A 12,191-nucleotide genomic window follows, 5' to 3' on the forward strand; every position below is an offset into this window, starting at 1 on the left:
TCTATTTTTAAAATCTGATTATTTGATTCATGTTCATTTACTTTGGCCTTTATTGAAAAGTTTTTAGGGGCGCCTGGGTGGCTCAGTTGGTTGAGCATCTGACTCTTGGTGTCGGCCCAGGTCACGATCTCAGGGTTCGTGGGTTTGAGCCCCACATGGGGCTCTGCACTGACAGTGCGGAGCCTGCTTGGGATTTTCTCTCTGTCTCTCTCTCTCTCTGCCCTTCACCTGCTTGCATTGTCTCTCTCTCTCTCTCTCTCTCTTCTCAAAATAAATAAATAAACGTTTAAAAAGAGAAGAACTAAAAATAAATCTGTCACTTAAGTCAATAAATGGGCTGAAATCTCCCTTTAAAAAATAGACCCTCAAATTGAAAAAAATAAAATAAAATAAATAGAACCTCAGGTTGGTTCAAAATGAAATTTTCATCTACATGCAGTTTCTAAGAGACACCTCTAAAAGTAAACAGTAATGAAGAAATGTTGATTTTAATACTCAATGCTACACCAGGAAAATGTGAATAATTAAAAAACAAGAAAGGAGGTATTTCAATGCAAAGATAATTCAAGGTCTGAACCATCGAGTGAAGAAAAAGATTACATTTTTCTCATAATAGATACAATCCTTGAGGAAGATGAAAACAGACATGGACCTTTGTGCAATGAGAAACATGACAGCAAAATACACAGAACAGGGGCGCCTGGGGGGCTCAGTCAGTTAAGCGTCCGACTTCGGCTCAGGTCATGATCTCATGGTCCGTGAATGCGAGCCCCACATCAGGCTCTGTGCTGACAGCTTGGATCCTGGAGCCTGCTTCGGATTCTGGGTCTCCCTCTCTGTCCCTCCCTGGCTCGTGCTCTCTCTTTCAAAAATAAATAATAAACATTAAAAATAAATAAATAAATAAATTCTTTAAATTAAAAAAAAAACTTTTTCTTAATGTGCAGAACAAAACCACCCAGAAATTAAGGAGGGCTTGACAAAATCACTCTGGGGGTAGATTTGATTGCACCTCTTTCCTTATTTGGTATATACCAAGGAGTATTTAAATATCACAACCAATAAGTTCATCTAATAGCTCTGTACGAAATCCTTTCCACCCTGGAAAGCATGTTTAACAATCAACATTTGGGAGCCTGGTTGGCTCAGTCGTTAAGCGTCTTGACTTCGGCTCAGGTCATGATCGCACGGTTCGTGAGTTCGACCCCTGCCTCTCTCTCTCATTCACCCTTCTCCCTCTCCGCCTCCTGGGATTCTCTCTCTCTCTCTCTCTCTCTCTCTCTGCCCCTCACCCACTTGCACCCTCTCTCTCTCTCTAAACCAACCAACCAACCAACAAATATCAACATTTACTTCACCTCCAAGAAAACAGACTCTCTCCAATAAGAGAGTTCATAGATCTCATTTGGAAACACACCCCTCATACGCTGTGGCCATTTTTGTCCCTCCCCTTCCCACACTCGGGGGGTGCATCCATGAAGCCCCAGTGTGGTACCGAGCAGGGGCAGAGGTGGGGGCGGGAGTGGTGCAGAGGGAACTGGTGTCACTGAGTGCCTATCTCTTGCCGACACAGCTGTGTTTGCTCAGCTTTTCTCGAATTTTCTCATTCAGTTCTCAGCACGGTCCTATAGAGGAATCACCAACCATGTTGGGGGTGATGGACAGTTATTCTCACTGCTCCCTGTTTGGACTATCAGATCCCTATCAACACCAGCAAGCAAACTCCCTGCCCTTCATTGGAAGGAGGAGCTGTTCCCTCGGCCTCAGACTCAAGGCCCTTTTCCCGTCTCCGGGAAAGGTGTCTTTCACCTCCGTGGTAAAATGGGGACTGTCACACTGACCCACTTCCCAGCAGGGCTGGGCGACGTAACGGCTAATTACAAAGGCTAATAAAATATTTACAGAGCCTATGGCACACTTCGGATGTGCAAGGGCTTACTTAATAAAAACAACGACGGTGCTGGATAAACACTGCACAGAGCCTAGTGCCACTCTGGAGAAGAGTAAACAACTTGCCACGGTAATTTCAAGCTCTATTAGATGCTTGCAGCAAATATCACTGTTCTCCGAGAGGAGAGAAAAATCTGCCACGCAGGAAATCTCGACTGAAGGCCACAGCCCAGCCATGCAGAGCAACGCGGTTTGATTAAAATGAGCAGTGACCTTTGGTGCCAGCGCTGGTGCGTCTGGGCTTTTTCAGAATTCGGGAAGGTAGAAGTGAGTTAGCTGCATACAACTGGGGCCCCAGCTCCAGCGCCTGGCCTGCCTTGCAAAGGAACCACTGTCTAGGAATCCGAAACAGAGGCTGCTGTTCCGGGCTGGCCAGGGCCCAGAAAGGGAGGATGTCTTGTGACAAGTGCAGGGGCGTTTTGCATCTTTGCAGGGGACGGGAGAAAGAGCAAATGGCATGGCCCGTTTATGTAACAGACAGAAAGCCAGTGCACGAGAAGGGAGCAGACGGGAAGACAGAGCCCACGCCAGGAAGTTGGTGCAGGGTATCAGAAGTAAGAGAAAAGCTGAAAGGGCACCTGGGGGACAGTGGGGCCACCCTGAGATCCGCAGCAGTGGGCAGCTGCTCCCACCCTGGGCCAGGGGGGAACAAAGATGACGTTGGTGGTGTTGCCAGAGCCCAGATGTGAGCTGGACCCACGAATAAAATGCAGCCACAGCCAGAGACATGTCCCAAAGAGGAGGAGGGAGGGGAGAAGTCCTAGGACGCATGGTTTGCATGGGGGGCACCTGTGGCACAGAGCAGAGCCAGGGAGGGCTCTGAGGGTCACGGTCAGGTGCTCAGCATAGAGCAGGGCAGTGGCAGGTGGGGCCAAGCAAGGTCTGGCTAAGCCAGATAGGACACCAGGCTCCCACTGAAGAATAATGGGAAACAGTTGATGGTTTTTAAGATGTTTTGTAACGTTTATTTATTTTTGAGAGACGCAGAGCACGAGCGGGTGGCGGCAGAGAGAGAGAGGGAGACACAGAACCGGAAGCAGGCTCCAGGCCCTGAGCTGTCAGCACAGAGCCCGATGAGGGGCTCAAACCCATGAACCGTGAAATCATGACCCGAGCCGAAGTCAGCACTTAGCCAACTGAGCCACTCGGGTGCCCCAACGTTTGCCAGTTTTTAAACCAGGAGTGGCTTTCCCTATCCCACACACTAGATAAACAGCAGATCGGGAGCAGAGCTCCCTCCTCACTGCCAGTCTAGCTCACGAGTTGTCACCTGGTGAGCTCAGTACCAGCAGCCCCCGCCCGAGAATGAGTCTGTGGGTCAAGGGATAGGATTCTGATCACTTAACACAAGTTGTAAACTCCCAAGGCTAGTGACCTCTGGGAGAAGGTGAGTGCTCTCTCTCTCTTTCTCTGAATTTGAGTTCTAGCTTTTTTTACTGCTTCAAAGACCTGGTGCCAGGGGCGACCTAGTTCTCACCAGTTTACCAAATTCTCATACACGTAACTGTGGGATTCCAGCTACAGAAAGTGACCTTTACCTCCACCGCAAATGACTGAGCTGGCACGAGGGTCAGTGAACAGGGCAACGTGTTAACAACATCACAGTAGGAGAATCAGTTGGGTGGCCCCGGGAAGCAGTCTAGAAAGTTCCAGACAAACCCTCCGTTCATTTTTCCTCGGTAAGAACGGTGTTTAAAATTGTAAACTTGTCTTATGAATCGAGCAAGGAGAGTTAAGTTCATGGGGTGTTAATTTAATGGCTCACTTGGGCTTTGCCTAATTTTGTTCTATGACAGCGGGATAATTTTAGAAACTTCACACTGGGAAGGGAAGAGGAATTCATTCCCATTCACTCTGTGTCAACAGAGCTGAACCTCTGGAAACAAGCGTTCCTTTAGGCAGGCAGGTAGGTGGGGGTTCAAAATCTCACAGAGCGTCAGGGAGACAGGATACAGAAGGTTGTCTGATTTGTTGGAGGCAGAACTGGGGCCCAGAATCCAGAACTCGGGCCAGTGGTTAGGCTGGGGACACGGCGGGGGGGAGCCTATTTGGTTAATAGTGCCCTCCCCCTCCCCCCATATTTTGTTCTGAAGCTCCTTTTATTTCCAAATAGCTTGGTAAGAATATTTGTTCCTGCCCCCCCCCCATGGAAACAACACTGGTTTTGTTTCTGGAGCCCCAAGAGTTTTGATATCTCTCTTTTTTTAAATTTTTTTAAATGTTTATTTATTTTTGAGAGAGAGAGAGAGACAGAGTGTGAGCAGGGGAGGGGCAGAGAGAGAGAGGGAGACACAGAATCTGAAGAAAGCTCCAGCCTCCGAGCTGTCAGCACAGATCCCGATGCAGGGCTTGAACTCACAAACCATGAGATCATGACCTGAGCCGAAGTCAGACACCCAACTGACTGAGCCACCCAGGCACCCCTCAGATCTGACTCTTCACCCCATGACTCAATCATGTTATCTGGGGGTTAAATAGGGAATGCATTTCCCAGTGCCTAGCATGGTGCCTGGACACGAGAACTCAACCATGCCCCCTTCTTTTGTGATGATGTTGGTTCATTAGCCATTGGGCTGGACAGTCTCCCTTCGCCACCTCAGGACCCCACAGTTACTAGCCACAAGCGCTTCACCCATCCCATTGGCTTCCCACCCTCTCCACACCCTCAAAAATAACCTTCTTACACTCAGTTGTGCCCTCCTTTTTTTCCTGGACTGTTTAATCCAGTCATTGATTAAACTATATCTCACGGTAAAAAACCAGTGTGAAAACTCTCAGGGCCTGTTGTGGCCTCTTTGGCCTCTCAAGGCCGGTGGTGGCACGCCTTTGTCTTTGCTATTTCATCTTTTCAAATTCCTCATCAGGCAGGTTGTGGGAGAGGAAGTTGGGGGAATTTACACCAAGGGGGGTGATCAGACATTTGGCTTCTGGCCCATGGTACAGATCTTCTGGAACGTGGTCGATCAAGAATATTCTATCCCTCTGTAGCTGCAAGTATGCTCATGTACCAGGGCCAAGCTCAGGTCCCGTGCACCTCTCCCCTGTGGCCAGAGACTGATGAATGGATAAAGAAGATGTGGTTTATATACACAATGGAATACTACTTGGCAACGAGAAAGAATGAAATCCGGCCATTTGTAGCAACGTGGATGGAACTGGAGAGTGTTATGCTAAGTGAAATAAGTCAGGCAGAGAAAGACAGGTACCGTATGTTTTCACTCATATGTGGATCCTGGGAAACTTAACAGAAGACCAGGGCGGAGCAGAAGGGGGGAAAAAAGTTACAGAGAGGGAAAGAGGGAAACCATAAGAGACTCTTAAATACTGAGAATAGACTGAGGGTGACTGGGGGTTGGGGGGGAGGGGAAAGTGGGTAATGGGCATTGAGGAGGGCACCTGTTGGGATGAGCACTGGGTGTTGTATGGAAGCCAATTTGACAATAAATTGTATGTAATATAAAAAAGAGAGAGAGATGATGGACCCAGACCATTTGCTATGATTTCTGGGAAACCGAGCATCAAATTCCAGCTCCCAGAGACATGTTGGGCACATCATGAGCACTCAATACCCATTCGTGGACTAATAAATGAATTCTGGCATATATCCACATTCCCCTATGGGTGGCATATGGGGCCATCAGAAACCATCAACTCCTCGCGTGTGAAGTGTGCCCCGTGTGTGTCCACTCCTATGTGTCCAGCCATTATCTGTAAAATGCAATCCTTAGACCTTTGGCAGATACCAAGAGGAGCATCCAGTTGGGTCTCTGGCTTTAAATTGTCTTCTCTAAGGGAATACACCATGCATTCTTGAGGTTGGCATACCATTGCAAACCTCAATTCCAGCTGCTGACCTGACTAAAAGTCAAAAGGATGAGAGGGCTCAAATCTCCGCAGCTACTCCATAGCTCTTTGCTGAAGAACCTAAACCAGAAGTGGCCCCCAGGATGACCCATCCTGAAGTAAGAGCCTTTTCCCTGGAGGATGCGCTTTGTGATGCTAATTGAGTATGAGGGAGTCGCTTAGGAAACAAGATTTGCTTTAGGTGACAGATCTTTGGTTAAACTGGCCAGGTAAGGATGAACTAGCAGCTTTCTGGAGCCTACACTCTACGGAAGAAGCTGCTTTGTTGGTGTGGCTTTGTGCCCTAAGCTAATGGAATTTCTAGCGGAGAAGGACCTGAGCCCCTGAGCCCCAAAAGTAGATGTGATCCACCCCTGCCCAGGGACAATTTTCAGACAAACAAGTAGAGTTATTACAACTTATCCTCATGATCACAATTCCTGCAGATAAATAGAACTTTACCGTGGAGTGGCTGAAACTCTTGCCCGGGCCCCCCTCCCCCACCCAACGGAAGCAACTATTGTGTGGGTGCTTAGGAAAGGATCTACTAAATTACAGCAGAACCAACTGGTAAACAGGGACCTTCAGAAAGCTGATCTGACCCTCGGCCGTCCTCCTCCACTTGCTAGAATTTGCACCAGGACCTTCCAGACAGGTTAGAAGCCTTCACTCTGGCCAGCTTGATAGGTCTAGGCTCCTTTTGTGACAGAGGTTGGTTGTGACTTTCCAGGCCTACTTTTCAGAAAGAATGTTGTATTAATTCGGGTTCTCCAGAGAAATAGAACCAACAGAATATATACATGGGGTGGAAGGGAAGAAGAGAGGAGAGATTTGTTTTAGGGAATTGTCTCACGTAATTATGGGGGCCTAGCAAGTCCAAAGTTTGTAGGACGGGCTGGCAGTCTGGAAATTCAGGCAAGAGTTAATGTTGCAGTCTTGAATCCAAAGACTGGAAACAGGCAGCATTTATATATTGTGCAGTCTTAAGCAGAATGCCTTTTTTCTCAGGACACCTCAGTCTTTACTCATAAGGCCTTCAACTAACTGGATAAGGCCTACCCACATTATGGAGGGTAATCTGCTTTACTCAAAGCCTACTGATTTAAAAGGTAATCTTTACTCAAAATACAATGATTGTTAATGTTAATCACATCTAGAAAATACCATCACAGCAACATCTAGACTGGTGTTTGACTAAACACCTGGGCCCACAGCCTGGTCAAGCAGACATGTAATATGAACCGTATTATCTGACAAAGATCTCCCCAGACAGGTGTATGTTCCAACAGATATGTCCCCTTTACAGAAAACAGCCATCCTGAAGAGAAGTGGCTGAAGGAGATATACATGAGAGAATAAGAAGGAAAAACGTGTACATTCTAGCATGATCTGGGTCTTAGTGCCCCATTTTCTTTTCTTTTTTCTTTTTTTTTTAAATTTATTTTCTTCCTTTTTGAGCAAGAGAGAAAGACCGAGTACAAGCTGGGGAGGGGCAGAGAGAGAGAGGGAGACACAGAATCCGAAGGAGGCTCCAGGCTCTGAGCTGTCAACACAGAGCCCGCCCGACACGGGGCTCAAACTCGCGAACCGTGAGATCGTGACCTGAGCCGAAGTCGGACGCTCAACCGACTGAGCCACCCAGGTGCCCCAATATCTGTCTCTTGTCAGATAAGTGTCTACAAAACACTCATTGGCTCAGGTGGTGATCTCAGAGTTGTGAGACTGGGCCTCCAGTCGGGTGCTCTGTCTCCCTCTCTCTGCCCCTTCCCTGCTTGAGCATGCTCTCTCCCAAAATAAATCAATAAACTCAAAAAAATAAAATAAAGAAGAAAAAAGGACATAAACCTCACACCTGGGACAGCATGTGAACGACAGATGGTCATCTAAATAAGTATCTTGCTGATTTCTTGCTTTTTAAAATTTCATGTTCTATTTTCATAGATTCACAGCTAGCTCTGAGTAAATGAAGTCATTATGTTTTGTAGACACTTAGAAAGAAATGTCTACAATCTCTATTCTTGTCTCCATTAAAATTTTTGAAAAATATTTTTATTTTTTATTTTTTTGAGTAATCTCTACACCCAACATGGGGCTCAAACTCCCCATTCCAAGATCAAGAGTCGCATGCTTCACCAACTCCCTGCTGGGCACCCCTTCTTGTCTCTGTTCGTTGGACATCGTGTGGCATTTTGAGCCCTGCCCCAGATGCATAAATAAATACATACATACATACATACACATATATACATATGTATACACACATATACACAGTTTTAAATGTTTTCTTTAAAAAAATTTTTTTAATGTTTTATTTATTTTTAAGACAGAGAGAGACAGAGCATCAGTGGGGATGGGGCAGAGAGAGAGGGAGACACAGAATCTGAAGCAGGCTCCGGGCTCTGAGCCGTCAGCACAGAGCCCGATGTGGGGCTCGAACCAAGGAACCGTGAGATCATGACCTGAGCCGAAGTCAGACGCTTAACCGGCGGAGCCACCCAGGCGCCCCCATTTTCTTTTCTTTTAATCAAAGTCACAGCTCATTGGAACCATCAAGCGAGTAGCCCCTTGCTCGCTGCAATTGACGATACCCTTGGAGAGTCCCCTCTCATTTTGTTCTTGCTCCGCCCCCCTCCCCCAGAGAGGAACAGCACACAAGCCCGGCTGTGTTCCCTAACACGTGAGGTCACTTTGGGTTAAAAGGTAAAGAACATAGATACCCTCTCTTCTCTCCCATTCACGATGAAGCCGTGCATATAGACATCATAATGCTAAATAAACCACATGTTTTCTTTCCTGGGTTTTCTTGAACTTTCCTACTTAGAACCAACGTATGCAAAATCGTTTAGGTCAGCCAACTGTATTTATCCAGGATCTAAATAAATCAACACTACCTTTTCTGACATTTTTAATAAAGCAGAAAGTCTCTAAGTACAGTCCCATCACATGGGCCAACTGAGAACATCCAGGTGCGTTAAATCTGGGACTCACTTATATTCTTTTCTTTTCTTTTTTCCTTTTCGGTCCTTCAATCAATGCTTCTTTATAAAATGTAATTCATATTATTATTTTACAGATTGATACTCACTTTTCCATTAAAATGAAGGCCTTGATTCAAAAAGGTTAACAAAAGAAGAGAGTAGACATTTATACATTGACTCGAATTTGAATAGATTATAGAAGTTTTTGCTTTATAAGATAATATCGCAATGTATAACATTAAAATTTAAAGTATTCAATTATTTTATTGCCAGATGCCATCATTTTTCAAATGACAAGGTTCCTTGCATTTTCTTACATTGTATAATTATATGTAAACAGATAACCTGAATTCAAATTAAAAATTTAAACTCCTTGCTGATCACTAACCTATGAATTCATGGCAGTTGCTATTTGTGAAACAGTAATGGGAATCTCCTAAAATCAGAAATTTTGTTGTTTTTTTAAACAAAATTTGTATTAAAATGTAACACATACAGAGAAATGTACAGATCCTGGGTTTAACTTGATGACTGTTGGTTTTTATTTTAATATTTAATTTTGAGCAATTTCTGGGTTGCAAATTATTCCAGTGTATCTTTCTAAAGCACCAGTAAAATTAGACTATATTTTTCTTGTTCGAAAATATAGAATGATGCATCTAAAAAATTGCTTGACATATGTTACCTGTGTGTCTTAACTTTTAGTGGTTGGGAGTTAGAAAATACTAGCCACAGGAGTATGAGCACATACCTCTCAGGGTTGTCAGTGGGGACGAGGGTGACCAACTTGTCACCATTTGTCCAGGACTTTGCTGATTTTAGCACTAAAATCAGTCCCAGACGAACCAGAACAATTGGTCATCCTAACAGGGACAGGATGTGGCCTGGTCTGACCATGGCATTTCCATATTGAACCCTCTCCCCTCCCCCCTCCTCTCCCCTGGCCCTTCTCTTTTAGCCTCAAAATGAATCCTGTAATTGGATGGGGGTCCGGGGAGGTAAGGAGGGACCTGGGAGGTCCTGGGAGAGGACCTTACAGAGATTTCCAAAGAGGGATCTCAGTGCAAGTGTGAAATTACTTTTTCTCGAAGCCATTTACGTTGCTTTTATGCCACAGGTCCTTTTTGGGTTTGGTAATATTTTTCTGCCCGTCAGCCAGAGCCTTGGGGAAATCGGATGGAGAGTTGGATTTGCTTGACCTTGCAGCCCCCAGGCCTCAGTGGCTAAACCTGTACATGATCACTTGCCCTTCTGATTGGACACATTTCATAGCAAAATGTCCTACAAGAACTTGTATTTCTTGGAACATGAAAAATACGGAGGGGAGAATTTTGGTGAATGAAGTGGAGGGGAATAGAGAAATACTTAAGCTTTACCAAAACCTATTTAAATGAAGAGAAAAAGAGAAAACATGCCCCACACACCTGCCTACACAGAAAGAAAGAAAGCGTAAAGGAAAACGCAGGCAGCAGGCTGGAAACTCTGGCCCTCAAGCAGTTTGCTGGATCCAGACTTCCTGCTGGTCAAATTCTCTTGCAGAACACTCCCTGTGAAACCCTAGTGAGCCCTGTGCTTTGGGAGCAGGTACAAATGGGTATGGCTGTTGCCTTCGCCACGTGCTGGCTATTCAAACTGTGGTGAAATGCTTAAGAATTAGGAACTTCAGATTCCTCACAGAGAAAGTGAAAATAAAAATATTTATCTTAAAAAGTTAAACTGAGGATAAAATCAGATAACGTGTGTAAAGGTGTTAGCCAGGCGATGACATATAACAAATGTTAAATAAATGCAAGATTACCTTGTCTCCTGACATTAACAAGGCATTCATTCATCATCCATACATCCATTTATTCAGCAAATATTTATGGTGCTGAACTGGCCCTGAGTATAAGCCAAGAGTAACCCTGGTGATGAGCAAACCTGCTGGGTCCCGGCCCTCATGGAGTCTAAGAGGAGAAATTAGGCATCAACAAAGCTACACATAAGGAATTTTTAGTTACACGTGTATTAGGAAGAAAAAGAACATGGCCCCATGAGAAAGCATACTAGACAGATACGAGTTTGTATGTGGAGGTCAGGAAAGCCTCTCTGAAGAAGATATATTTAAGTTGAATCTGAAGGAATTGTTAGAGATAGCCCAGAAAAACCACAACGGTGGGGAAGGAGGAAGAGGAGAACTCTGGAGTAGAGCAGGATATGTGAAGACCCTGAAGCAAGAAGAGCTTGGTTCACTCAAGATTGAAGAAAGGGTGTCATGGCCGCTTTGAGGGAGCTGGAGAGTGGGCTCCAGTAAGGAACGAGAAGAGCGGCCACCCTGAGTGAGGGTATGTCGGTGGCCTCAAGCAAAGCAGTAAAAGCAGGCCAGATCACAGCTGGCCTTGGGTGTTAAATGTTGCATAGATGACCAGCTTCCACCAAAAATCATGCTACCCCTCCCAGAGAACGGAGTTGTTTCTGAGAAGTGTTTGGCAAGTCAGGACCCCTCCCCTTGCACTTAGATGTGGCTAGAGGCCACTTTGGGCTAGAAAATCAAGGTGATATGTGCCATTTCTAGGCTAAAACCTTTAAGAAGTAGGTCTACCTTCTCCAGACCCTTCCTTTCCCAGTCTTCCAGCTGGAAGCAGATGTCGATGAGGCCCTCCAAACCTGTGGGATTGTAATATAGAAGGAAGTCTGGCCCCTAAATCCTAGAGGACGGCTGCCGGCCGCCTAGGCGCACTCACCCTGAACTCCTATGTGTCTGAGAATTGACCTTTGATTGTGTTTCAACCGCTACATGTCTTTTGTTCCATTTGTCCCAGCAGCTAGCATCGTTCTAACATCTAGGTTGTGCTAAGGAGTTTTGATTTTACTCTCAAAATTTTATCTTGAATTCTATTTTGCTCTAAGTGCGGTGCAAACTTGCTGAAGGATTTTAAGCAAGGACATGACATGACCTGATTTTCACTATAAAACGATTACTCTGCCTGAGCAGAATAGGAGGTCTAAAATTTTGTAAGATGAAGCGCCTGTGCGGCTGAGTCACTTAAGCATCCGGCTCTAGATTTTGGCTCAGGTCGTGACCTCACGGTTCATGGGATTGAGCCCTGAGTCAGACTCTGTGATGCACAGAGTCTGCTTGAGATCGTCTCTCTCTCTCTCTCTCTCTCTCTCTCTCTGCCCCTCCCCTGCTCCTGCTCTCTCTCTCTCCCTCTCTCTCTTTCTCAATCTCAAAATAAATAAGCATTTTTAAAATAAAATAAAATTCTACGGTAAACAAGGCAAAAGATGATCATAGCTAAGATTAGTGGTTGAAGTCAAGAGAGAGAAATTTGGGTGTGTGGGATGAGTGAGATTCAATGATGGCGGGCGGGAGAGAGAGAGAGATGTTGCAGGTCTGCTCTGATGGGAGCACGTGGGTGCTCTGATGGTGAACTCTGG

Source organism: Panthera tigris, chromosome C2, assembly GCF_018350195.1.
Source record: "Panthera tigris isolate Pti1 chromosome C2, P.tigris_Pti1_mat1.1, whole genome shotgun sequence".
NCBI classification, from domain to species: Eukaryota; Metazoa; Chordata; class Mammalia; order Carnivora; family Felidae; genus Panthera; species Panthera tigris.